Source organism: Ursus arctos, unplaced genomic scaffold (genome assembly GCF_023065955.2).
Source record: "Ursus arctos isolate Adak ecotype North America unplaced genomic scaffold, UrsArc2.0 scaffold_4, whole genome shotgun sequence".
Lineage (NCBI taxonomy): Eukaryota > Metazoa > Chordata > Mammalia > Carnivora > Ursidae > Ursus > Ursus arctos.
Genome location: NW_026623056.1, coordinates 77960172 through 77972251, shown reverse-complemented (window position 1 = coordinate 77972251; position 12080 = coordinate 77960172). Strand labels below are relative to the sequence as shown.

Genomic DNA, 12080 nt, shown 5'->3' with positions numbered 1-12080 from the left:
ACACCGTCCCTGTATATCATACAGCAGTGTTAGCTATGGTCCTCACGTTGTACATAACATTAGTTATCTTATAAAGGGAAGTTTGTACCTTTTGCCCACTTTCCTCCAATCCCCCCCCCCATTGAAAAATATTCACTTTTTAACATTAAAGCTAAATCCTGCTTGGATATTGCCACACGTTAGCTGACAATTTTCTCTTTCTTCTCTCCTCACTGGTAAAGCTCACTAATTCTACCTCCATTTGGGCCTGAATCAGCCTTCCTTCTCTGTTTCTCTCTCATTCTCTCTCTCTCTCTTATTTCTACTTACATTTCTATTCCACTAAAAAGCCTTTTGTGCTCTTTATAAACGCCCCTTTCTTTCAGTGACTGAATGGAGGACCCTTAGACCATACTGGCACCCTGATCTTGGACGTCCAGTTTCCAGAACTATAAGAAATAAGTCTTTGTTGTTTACAAGACACCTGGTCTGCAGTATTTCTTGTCATAGCAGCCCAAATGAACTAAGGCAGAGGCACCCTAGATGAATTAAATCTTCAATACCTTCTTCCAGGTCATTATCTTCTGCTGTATGCACAGTATATGGATGTATTGTATATAGTTTTATTTTCTGTATATTGTGATATTTCTGGCATGTAAAAAAAAAAACAAAAAAACAAAACAAAACCAAAAAAAACCTTCTGACTAGGGAGGCACTTGGAACTGCCCATGGCAGAACCAGCCTTTGATATGCAAATTGACCAATCCAGAGCCACACCTCCTCTTCCTCGCTGCAGTACTACAGGAAAGAGTGTTCCTATTCAGTAATCATCCCAGAGCCATGCATCAGGCAACCAGGGACCACACCTATGGCCCAAAGCCTCATGAAATTATCCAGATTAGATAATCTTAAACTCTTTACCCTGCCCCGCCTTGCCTTGCTATGGAAACACCAGTAAAGGCCTCAGAGCTTACCATCTCCTGCTTCTGGGTCCTGACCAGCACCTGGTACTCCCCCAGCCACCCTTGCAAGGGAAGCCATGCCTGTCATTCCTGGGGGAATTGGATCCTTCAACTGTTTTCCAATGGCATAGACCTTTCAGTATCCTCAGTCAGAACCAGGCACAGAATATTAGTTTTATATTTTAAAAACGTATTTTTTGTTTCCAATATTTCCAACTTTTTCCTCTTAACACTCACCTCTTCATTTTTATTGTCCCTTAATGCTGTTTTATAATATCCTATCCTTTCAAGTAGAAATTACTTATTCATTTACCTCTCCACATATCCTCTGAAACTTTATATTAAAGTATTAATCAACTAGTTCCTTGAAATTCATTTCACCCCTGAAATTATATTCTTTTGACTGTTGATTTTGTAGGTTGTACATTTTAACACTTGATTTCTGTGTATGTGTCACCCACACGCTTAGATAAGGAGGTGTTGTTTGTTCTTCCCCTTACTTTTTTTGTGCTCATACATCCCTGCTTCGAGATCATTAGCCGTAACACCCTGATGGTGCATATTCCAGTGTTCTCGCTAGAGGAGGCACTGGGGACATTACAGATATATTCACTCGTCGCAGGGTTCCCTAGTTCCACTTCTGATGTCTGAGCTTCGATCCATAACTAACCTCACTACACAGCTTTCTACAAACCATTACTGCAAACAGAGGGTAGTTGCCATTTTCTTAAACCCAATGTCATGAGCTAGGCATGCTAGAGAGAGGATTTAAGTTGAGGCTACAAGCAGCGAGGCTGACCTCAGACCTCCACGTATGATAGAGCACTTTGGTTTTGCCCCAAGTCCCTTACAGAACCAGAGTCCTAGATGCCACTGCCCACTTGTCTCAGAGTCCAGAAAGCCTATGACTTTATGAGTCTGAATTTGTTTCTGATCCAAAGAGACATGCTTTACAAAACGCCTATTTCTCTTTTTCTATTTTGCCTTATCCATCTTTGTTACATTTTTGAGCAGAGGGATACAAACATGTGTAAGTATAAACTTAGCATAAGTTTATGTATTCATACATGTAACTCACCTAAGCTTTGTCTACATTCCTGATCATAAGTCTGAACACTTTCTTAAAGTAACACTCTAAATCAGTAAGAATACAGCACATTTTTTTCAAAGAAAAAGCATAATTGAGCAAATATTAAGTTCTGGACTATCACTTCATCTCCAATAGCCGCAGCATAAATACTGGGCTCACATACTGGACAAAGCTTTGTACATAAGACTCAGATCTGCTGGGTTTAGAGACATGGGAGGGTAATAAATGATCACAACCATCCCTTTCTGATCAAGCTAAGAAGTAGGCCATAGAGCCTGGCAAGTATCAAAATATAATTGGCACATGGGGTACCTGGGTGGCTAAGTCGGTTAAGCATCTGACTCTTGGTTTCAGCTCAGGTCATGATCTCAGTGTCATGAGATCAAGTCCCAGGTCAGGCTCTGTGCTCGGTGCAAGGTCTCCTTAGGATTCTCTCTCCCTCTCCCTCTGCCCCTCCCGCTCATGCTAGCTCTCTCTCTCAAATCAAGAAATAAATCTTAAATTTTATATACATATAATTGGCACAGCTTAACTGGAACATGGCTTGAACTTGATTCTTCTTCCTTCTGACTTCCTTGTTTAGTCATTTGGACCTACTTTTAGGAAGAATTACAAACAAGATATTTACCAATCTTGCTCCACACGACTTGGAGCACAGAGAACTCTGCCCCATCAAAAAAAAAAAAAAAAAAAGAAAAGAAAAGAAAAGAAAAGAAAAGAAAAGAAAAAAGAAAAAAAAAGGAAGAAAGAAAAGTTCATCTATACTTACTGATATTTATCATATTAATTATTCCCAACTGGGAAATCGGACCGATCCAGATTGGTCAAACCAGTTTTCTTTTTCATTTACCTATTAGCTGATCCTCTGTTTTTGTCTGGGGGGAAGTCAGTAAGAGATGTAAAGTAAGCAACAGTGTCCTTTGATTTAGATCCTAGAGCAGCACATTTCTCAATTTAATGAGTGTGTGACATATGTGGAGAGCTTCTGAAAATGCAGGTCCAATGGGTCTGAGGCAAGGCCTGAGATTCTGCATTTTTAAAAGCTCCCAAGGCATGAAGACACGGGTTTCAAGTACCAAGTTCCTAGAGCAGTGTTTTTCAAACCCTTTCAGGAGATCCCCAAGATCAAAATTATTTTTATAATAATATAAGTACACTACACTGGAGTTTTCCAGAAGGTACATGACATGTGATGTTATAGTGACTGAATACAGAAGCAGATAGGAGAATCCAAATATATTCTATAGAGAGACTTGCAAAAATGTAAAACAATACCACTCTCTTTACTAAATGTTTTTCACTTTGGAGGATACAGTTATTTTTAAAAAACAATATATTACCTTAGTTAGCATTGAATAGGTTTATTGTTGTTATTAGTAAATGAATCAACAAATATTTATTTTTTAAGGTCTCGTTTCTATTATCATAACTATTAGTAGATATAGCCACATGTTGAGAACAGCTCATAAGCCAAATTTTTGGAGGTTCCCAGTAATTTTTAAAGGGATAGCAGGCTCCAAAATATCTGAGATTCACTGCTTTATAGAGGGTGGAAATTTATTTTCCCTCTTTCAGCAGAAAAATTAAGAAAGAGAAAGCATCCTACTCCATCCTATGAAGAAAACATTGAGAACACACACATTTTAAAATCCTACCATAGCACAAAGTACTTGTGGACATTTTTGAAGGAAAAAAATAAAAGAATTTGGCCATGGCTTATACTCTTTTTAATGGAATGTCAATAAACATTCAAGGAGTTCTTATTCAAGTCCCTTAAGGCTGGGAAATGACAGAACAGGAAAACAAGTGAGTCTTAATCCCAAAATATGCTACATTGCCACAAAAGTAGATGAGTCAGTTTACCCTTGGCCTCTTTAAATTCCCATGTTTGCTTACCCATCTCGTGGATGAGCATTTGGGAAGGTATTTTCCTTATTGAACATATTATTTCTTCTTACAAGCTTCTCTTCAAAACATCTGTGGGGCAATGAGGGAAATAATGCATTTGTTGACTTCACATGTGGCAAAAAACACAGTGATTCCGGAAGTTTCAAACCAATGTATTTACTCCAGGCTTGCTTAATCCAATTGCCTGTGTCTTGCCTTCACCACCTGTAGCTTTGTAGAAAAGTGTGCACTCTCTCCCCTTTCCCTTCAACCTCACTTTGTTGTCGATTCACTGTGTTGTACTTTTCGTGCATAACAACACATTTTGCCATCTTGCAACTTTTTGCAAATGTTTGTCTCACTGGTGAGTAAACTCTGCATCGCACTAACCACCTAGAGGTTCCATCCCATCGACCTCCTTTTCTTATTCCTCTGGGAAGCAGAGGTGAAATTGTTCACGTAGTAGGTCTGGGTGGATTCCACTTTCGACTGTTTCCATCTTCTTTTCTGTCTTAAAGCACAGGCTTATTTATGTTCTTGTCACTCTTCCCACCAACAATAACGGTTAACCTCCCTTGAACAAAAAGTTGTAGATTTGTTTCTTTGGTTTTGACTTCAAGCAACAGAAATGTATTCTCTCACCTTCTGGAAGCTAGAAGTCCAAAATCACAGTGTCAGCAAGGCCACACTCTCTGTGGAGGCCCTAGGGGAGAATCCCTCCTTGCCTCTTGCTGGCTTCTCCTGGCTCCCGGTGATCCTTGGCCTTCCTTGGCTTGAGCTGCTGTGTTTCTCCAGTCTTGTATCATCTCCACATGGCCGTCTTCCCTCTCTCTCTCTGTGTGTGTGTGTGTGTGTGTATGTGTATCTGTGATTTTTTTAGGACACCAGTCATTGGGATTTAAGGCCTCGCCTAATCCCAGTATGACCTCATTTTAATTAATTATATCTGCAACAACCCTATTTCCAGATAAGGTCACATTGTGACGCTTTAGATGGTTCTTTTTGGAAAAAAAAAAAAAGAGTTGTGGTTTAGTTTTTGCTCAATCTCTTTACGTTTGTTGCTTGTTACGTGAGAATGAGTATTCAAAACAAAATAAACAAAACCCAGAACCAGAAATGCCAGACGCCTGCATAGGCCAACCACATTTCAAATTATGAATTGCTATGTGCTATATACATAAGTTCTTCAGGGAACCACCCAGTGATTGGAAATGTGAATCCCGTTTCCACTAATCTGAACGGTCTGATATATTACATCCTGTGGTGGGAAAGACAAGAGTCATTGAATCTTCCCTCAAGCACTGACAACCACCTAAATTCTCTTCTGGATTTAGGTGTCTAGAATGCAAAAACTTCTATTAAACTAAGAGTCATGGCTCTTTTCATAAACCGTAATTCTTTCTCTTTTCCTTCAACTCAGGCCTAGATCATAAAGAATAAATTAGAATTCATTCATTTTATTTTATTTTTTTGCTTTGTCTCTCCTCACTTAAATCCTGTGGGATTAAATGAGATTGATTAAGCTGAAATCAGTGAAGCACAGGTCTGTTTTGCAGGTGCTGGAGGCATGTGCAGGTGAGGGTAGCAGTTCTCACGCTCAGTGATGTCGGTGCGGCATGTGTCAGGAGGGACAAAAAGACAAGCACATTAACAACTTTAATACTGTCAGGAGTATAAACACAAGAGGACATGAATGAGAAAGATACATTGTTGTTTTCTGAAAGTTCTTTAGAGTTTATCTGTAGAATATAGGTGAGAGGCTTTCTCTGTGCCATACCTGACAATTCCCTCTGTGAATGCCTCCACCTTATTTAGTCTTAATCTGCACTCTTTTCCTAATTCAACTTTTCTAAAAGAAAGCCAGTTTATCTGCTAACAGATGTAACGAAATAATGACAACGCGATTAATGCTTTGGCAGAAATAAGTGAAACTCTGAAATGCAGAAAGCCATGCTAGAGGTTATATAATGACTTGTAAATATATGTTTAGTAACTCACTTCCAACTACTGGTAATTAATTGTAAGGTTACGAGTCCAAAGAACCCTTTCAGGTACCATTCAACAGAGTCATCTAAAACACTTGGGCTTAAACTGACATGGGCCATCAAAGATCTGATAGCCTTTGTGGGCATATCTGGTGAGTGATGTGGGAAACAAAGGCAAAAGAAAAACTAAATTTCTTACCACTTACAGCCCACTGACAAGTCCTTGAAACAGGCAGAGTGACCTTCCTCTAGAAACGCAGCTGCCTTGGTGTGAATACTTTGCTAAGGGCGAAAGGCAATCTTAGCCCAACCCCCAGGAGCCTGTAAGTCTACTTTAACATATAAAAATTCCTTTGGAAATTTCCTTTATCTCTAACCCCCCCTAGATACGTGTTGGCAGTCATCCCCAAAACATATGATCCACCGATACACATCTGAAGGGTCTCAAGACTAAGGTTTTATTAGACGGTAATAAATGACCTTTTCCCAACAATAGCTAGCCCCCTCAAGGTCCCGAAAAACTTGCTTCTAAAACTCCTTAGAGACTTACGCTATTCCTAACCTCCTCCCAACTTGAAAGTCTATAATGGGCCACTCCTCGTGACCCCAGTGCAGCTCTTTCCCCCCATGGGTCCTGTCCCCATGCTTAAATAAAATCACCTTATTGCACCAAAGATGTCTCAAAAATTCTTTCTTGGCCGTCGGCTTCAAACTTTAACATCTTTCTTACATCAATGAGGACTCCCTTTAGGGGATTATTTCGAACACAGATTTGAGTCTTAGGAGTGACAACTTCATCCTTGCCTACCCAGATCTGTTCTCTAAAATTAAAGGGTGTGGATAGATTGGAAGAGGATCCCAAAATGAAAAGAAGAGAGAAGCAAAAGCAAGAGTCTGGCTTTTGGGAAGAATGCAGGAAAATGCGCTCAAGAGTTCCCTGAACTAGAAATCAGTCAAACTCTACTTCCCTGTCTCCTCCTGCTGCCCCAATCTCATCTGCTCATATTTTCAGAGATCAGAGATAGCAGTCCTGTTGGGACTCTGGGGTGTCCCAGCTACTGGTGAATGAAAGTTTCCAACAAGCTCAAGTCTGGTTGTCTGGAAAGAGAGAAGGAGGAGAGTTGATAGCAATTGACATGGAAGAATGGGATTTAGAATCACAACTTCATTCAGGCAGTAAGTCATGGTGGCATTCTTGCTTGGTGTTCCAAAATGATTCTGGGGACTGGAAGAGGGGTATAGAAGAGTGACACCTCTTAAGTAAAAGAAAGTAAGTAAAAACTTAAGTGCCTTTACCTGAATGCCTATCTTCATGGAGGGTCATCTGTTCTTTCCTCCCTTAGTGCCTGACTGGGAAAGGTGTGTGTTAGAGGCCCATGTATTAGCCCATGGACAGTCATGAAAAAATGATACTGAGTATCTTTCTTAAACCATCGAAGGGACTTGCAGTGACCCCAGCATCATGGGTGGGAGGTAAGCTTATTGACTACAGGGTTCTTGTTCCTGTCTCTATTTCCTGCCTGCCCAGGGGGGCGTGAGGCAGTAACTAATCAGTGTTTATCAACTTTCTTCAGACTTTCTTTAGACTTTCTTTAGACTAAGCGTCTTACTTTACTGACCAGAATAAAGCGAAAACATTTAACACAGAGAGATTGAATTGTGTCAAGGAAGACCAGGATATTCCGGAGCCTGAGTAAGGTGTTGTTACCATGAAACCTTAACTTAAAACAACAAACAATTAATTGTTGCTATGAAACAACAACTCCTACCTATTGCAATTACTCCTCATTATGGAATTTGAAATCTTTGCTTCAATTTGCCATCATGAAGGAAAAAATAAAAACCTCAAGTGTTTCAAATTACTTTAGGCTGGAAATTCCTGATTTTCCATGTGTTTCCAGTAAGGTTTGATTTTGAGATGATTTCCGGAAAATAAAGGGGGGGGGGAAAAGAACCTGGGTAACTCATAAAAGCAAGTAATATGCGCATAATTGTGTGAGAAAAGCTAAAACAACATTTCACAGCTGGTCAGCATAAAAACTGACTTGTCGGTTTTACTTTACAGATAACACCTGTATGTCTTAAATAATACACATGTACATTATTCATTTGAAGACTCTCATACAGTATAAAATTTCTGTGTATAAGAAAAATAAAAATCTATCTTTCCAAAAACTTATTTTTCATAATATTAAGTAAAACTAACTCTGAAGTGTATGCTATCCATCACAACGGATAGAATGTTGTGTAATACGTCCTGGGCAGATAGCAGAGACCATAGTTCTAAGTTTTATCAGGAATTGCAGTAAATTCCACTAAAAAAAAAAAATCTCTACTATGCCTGTCTCAAGAAAGTTTTCTTGGCAAAGGACAAACAGAAGTTGGTGTAATCCCCTCTCTCATTCTCCCAGCTCTGTCTAGGACTTTCTATGCATGGGTCAGCGCAGCCTAGAGGGGAGACTGAGTTAGGGGTGAGTGTGTATGTGTGCATGCAATGCTGGTGTGTGTTGTGCGCCCAATGTATGCAAGGTTGTACATGTGCACTGGTGTGTCCAGATGCATGTTAGACCATCGTGGGATATAAGGGGATTTGAGAAGGAGGTAATGGGCTAGAAAGGGAGGGAAGGACTGATCAGGTAGAGTTTCACCCTGTAAAAATTTAGGGTTTGTATCAAAGCTAGCATAGTAAATACGACCCTTTCCACATTTTTCAGTGTACAATACAGTACTGTGAACTGCACGCATGGCGTCGGTGTGCATATCTCTAGAACTGACTCATGTGGCAGAACTGAAACTTCGTACTCTTTGAATAGCAACTCCCCATTTTCCCCTCTCCCTGGGCCCTGGCAACCACCACTCAACTCTCCACTTCTACGAGTTTGACTATTTTATAGGCGATACCATGGATGAACGTGGAGAACATTCTGCTGAGAGAGAGAAGCCTGTCACAAAAGGACCAGTACTGCATAACTGCACTGCACGAGGTGACTAAAATAAGTTTTGAAGCAAGTCTTCTGAGAACTAGAACTTGCAAAGCTGAGTGGCACCTGAGGAAATGGCTGGTCCCCTGTCTTTAAGGCATTCATAAAGGGCTTCAGCACCCAAGGAGACGTTCTGCTCCCTGCACCCACCATCAGGTCACAGAGGGAGATGATACTAAGGAAGCTCACAATTCAGCAAGGCCTGGGGTAGGGATCTTGATGAAGGAAAGGAAAATTATTGCACGGAGTTGAGAGGCTGTGATTCTCCTCCGTGGGAGGTAAGGAGCAGGTGTTTGGCCAGAGGGGACTATTTTATTGTCAGTTATTTCCTCACCCTTCCCAGTAAAATCACAGATGGGGGAGGAGGAGGAAATGACACTTTAGCAAATGGAAATTTGAGAAAACACTACTTACGAGGATACACAAATCCTATGGACTGAAGCCGTTCTGGAAATACGTAGCTCAGAGCACCTGTAGGAGTCCTTGCCTTGCTCTTTCCCCTCCTGATCTGCATTTTCCAGCTTGTACTCCAAGTATCTCCTGGTACGATGGGTTCCATCTCTGAACTGTGAGCTTCTCTGAACATTAATCATGGCTTATTCATATGTACGTGCCTCCAGAGAACTTCACACAGCAGTTGGCAGCCAGACCTCGACAGGTATTTGTTAAACTGGATAGATTTTAAAAGGTGTCATAGATTGAACACCAATTGAGGGAGGAAAGTCTCTAGGATTCAGGAGAGCTGGCCATTAGTGGAATTTTATCCACGGGCAATCACTTTGGTCTCTATTCTTAGTTTCTCATTGGTAGATGGAGGAAGTCGCCTTACATGCTCTCCAAGATAACTTCCAACAGTAACCGTCTGGCGTAGAAAGTCTCGCTTCCTTTTGGGAAATGTGAAACTATATATCAGGTGTGATCACATCCTCTGTGAATGCAGGGAAAAGTTCTCATGAAAAATGCACAAATAATGCTGTTTATTGGGATAATGAAAGACTGAAGTAGTAATTAGTCCAGCTAGACGTGATTGCTAATATATTTTAGCTTTCTACTGTAAAATGAAAATAAAAACTTGGAAGACTCTCCGCCAGTGCAAATTACTTCCTTGGACTGACAAGACATTCATTGTTCTGGAACATAGCACTTCATCCGAATCCACTAGGGTAATATTTGTAAAGTGTTACCAAATGAACTTCCCAAAGTATCCAAGTTACTTTCACAGAAAAATAAAAATCATACCCAAGTAGAAATTTTGTGAATATGTAAGAATTTATTCATTGTATTTATAAGCTGTATTAGTGCCTTTCTTTGTGGATATGTGGTTCTAATAAATATTTCGTATTTGATACTTATGTTTGGAGCTCTATCTGCTTCCGTCCTGTCCTCCAACATATTTCTAAACATTTGAATAATCTGAGTACAAATGTCATTACGTAATTAAATATAAAGGCATAAAATTCAGAGGCATGATTCACTGAGAAATACAGTGTTTTTGAAAAAGGAGAAAAACTTACACTAAGAAGAACATTCATCTGGAATTCCCATAAGTGTTAAAGAAGACATCTCCTATCTGTGAATGCAAAAAATTATAATTAGTAAGTTTAAGCCACTGTCATCCAAAATGCTTAGCTCTCAAAATGATCCTTTGAGATTAACAATGATGACATGGTTAAAATTACTAAATCAAAAGTTGCTTTAGAGAAGATGCTTAGTGCCAAGTATTGGACTACTTTTCAGTGAAATTGATAAAATAATAATAATAATAATAATAATAAAAGTTTGCTCTCCATAGACATAAGGACCACAGGACTTTAAGGCTATTGGAAGGACAGAGAAACTACTGGAATCTAGGTTCTCCTTTAAATCCTGATCCTGAACATCTCTGGTTCCTCGCAGTTCACCTAGTTGAACTGGCTTTGGGCAACTGACCTCTTGGAGACTGAGGGATTGTGGAATAAGAAGGGGATGATGGCCTTAAGCAACAGCAACTTCTTGCCAAGTCTGGAGGTAGTTCAGAATCCACTAGGGGTTGCTGGGTGGTCCCCGGTCTCCAATAATCATTTCAATTATACAAGTGAACTAATTCTCAGGATGTGCTTCCCTCTGCCTCCCAGGTGACTGACTCAAGAGGGTTCTCTAGACACTGGCCAATGGGCTTCCTTGCTGGACAATTCTGAGATTCCCACCTGGGGTTCACCACCACTCTGAGAACCTCCAGTCACCCCAGGGCCCTCTGATGCTCTGTCTTCCGCATCTTTGTAAATTAAAGGTAAGAAAGACAGAACTGTGCTAATCATTCTGGATTCACTTTTACTGATGTATTCACTAATTAGCCTAAAGAATGAAGGAGGGCGGGAGGTGCTCCTGTCCTTCCAGCAGATCTTCTAACCATCACCAGGTAAGTGGCTAGAAAGTCCTGGGATTTTCCTCCTCTGTTGGAGTTGATAATTAGAGGAAACAAAGAAGAAACCTAGTTGCAGTGACAATGCCACTCACCTAATAAGCACCTACTGGCAGCCCCCTCTGCCCCAATCTTCTTTTTTTTCTCCTAACAGGAATTTCTGAGAATGATAGTAGGTCAAGGCCTGGAAAGACCAGTGGTTTTAGGTCAGATAAATACAAATTTGGGTATCTAATTCTCATTTAAGCAGGAAGAAGAAGAGAAAGTGTGGGCACTAATTTTTTAAATTTTATGGAAAAAAAAGCTCAATTTTCTGCCACAGTTAACTCTTTCTCGCCCTGCCTTCTTAAAGCAAAGCGAAGGAAGTTCCAGTCACCCAGGACTAAGGGACAGATTGCGGGCATCGATGAAAGGCTCACGGAGAAAGGGGGAGCCCTGGGCTCGCACACAAAGGAGCGGAGTTCCCAGGCGGCGGGCGGCGCTGGGGGCACCGCAGCACTCAGGGCGCAGCGACGCGCCAGGAAGCGCCTGCGGCTCTCCGGCTGCCCGGCCCCTCTGCTGGTGGCGGGGAGAAGTTAGTCACCCGGAGCCCGAACCCGACGAGCGTCCCAGCGCGAAGAGGCCGGGGAATGAGGAGGGAGGAAAGCCGGTACCCGGGCGGCTGGAAGGAGGCGAGAAGAGCGCGGGGCGAGGGGGCGCACGGGAAGCCCAAAGCCCTCAGCTGTTGGATGGAGTTGCAAGGTCTTCGAGACCCGAGCGCACTGACGTGCGAAGAGGAAAAACTTGCGGCAGGAA

At 41.2% G+C, this 12080-nt stretch overlaps 1 long non-coding RNA gene across 1 annotated transcript; it reads right to left on the bottom strand.

The window, feature by feature from the left end:
• Positions 1 to 298: 298 nt before the first annotated feature.
• LOC130542597 (uncharacterized) lies at positions 299 to 12060 on the bottom strand. Its single transcript, XR_008957259.1, has 2 exons — positions 11381 to 12060; positions 299 to 10454 (listed from the first exon to the last, which is right to left on the bottom strand). It is a non-coding gene; the product is annotated as an uncharacterized LOC130542597 (long non-coding RNA).
• Positions 12061 to 12080: the final 20 nt, after the last annotated feature.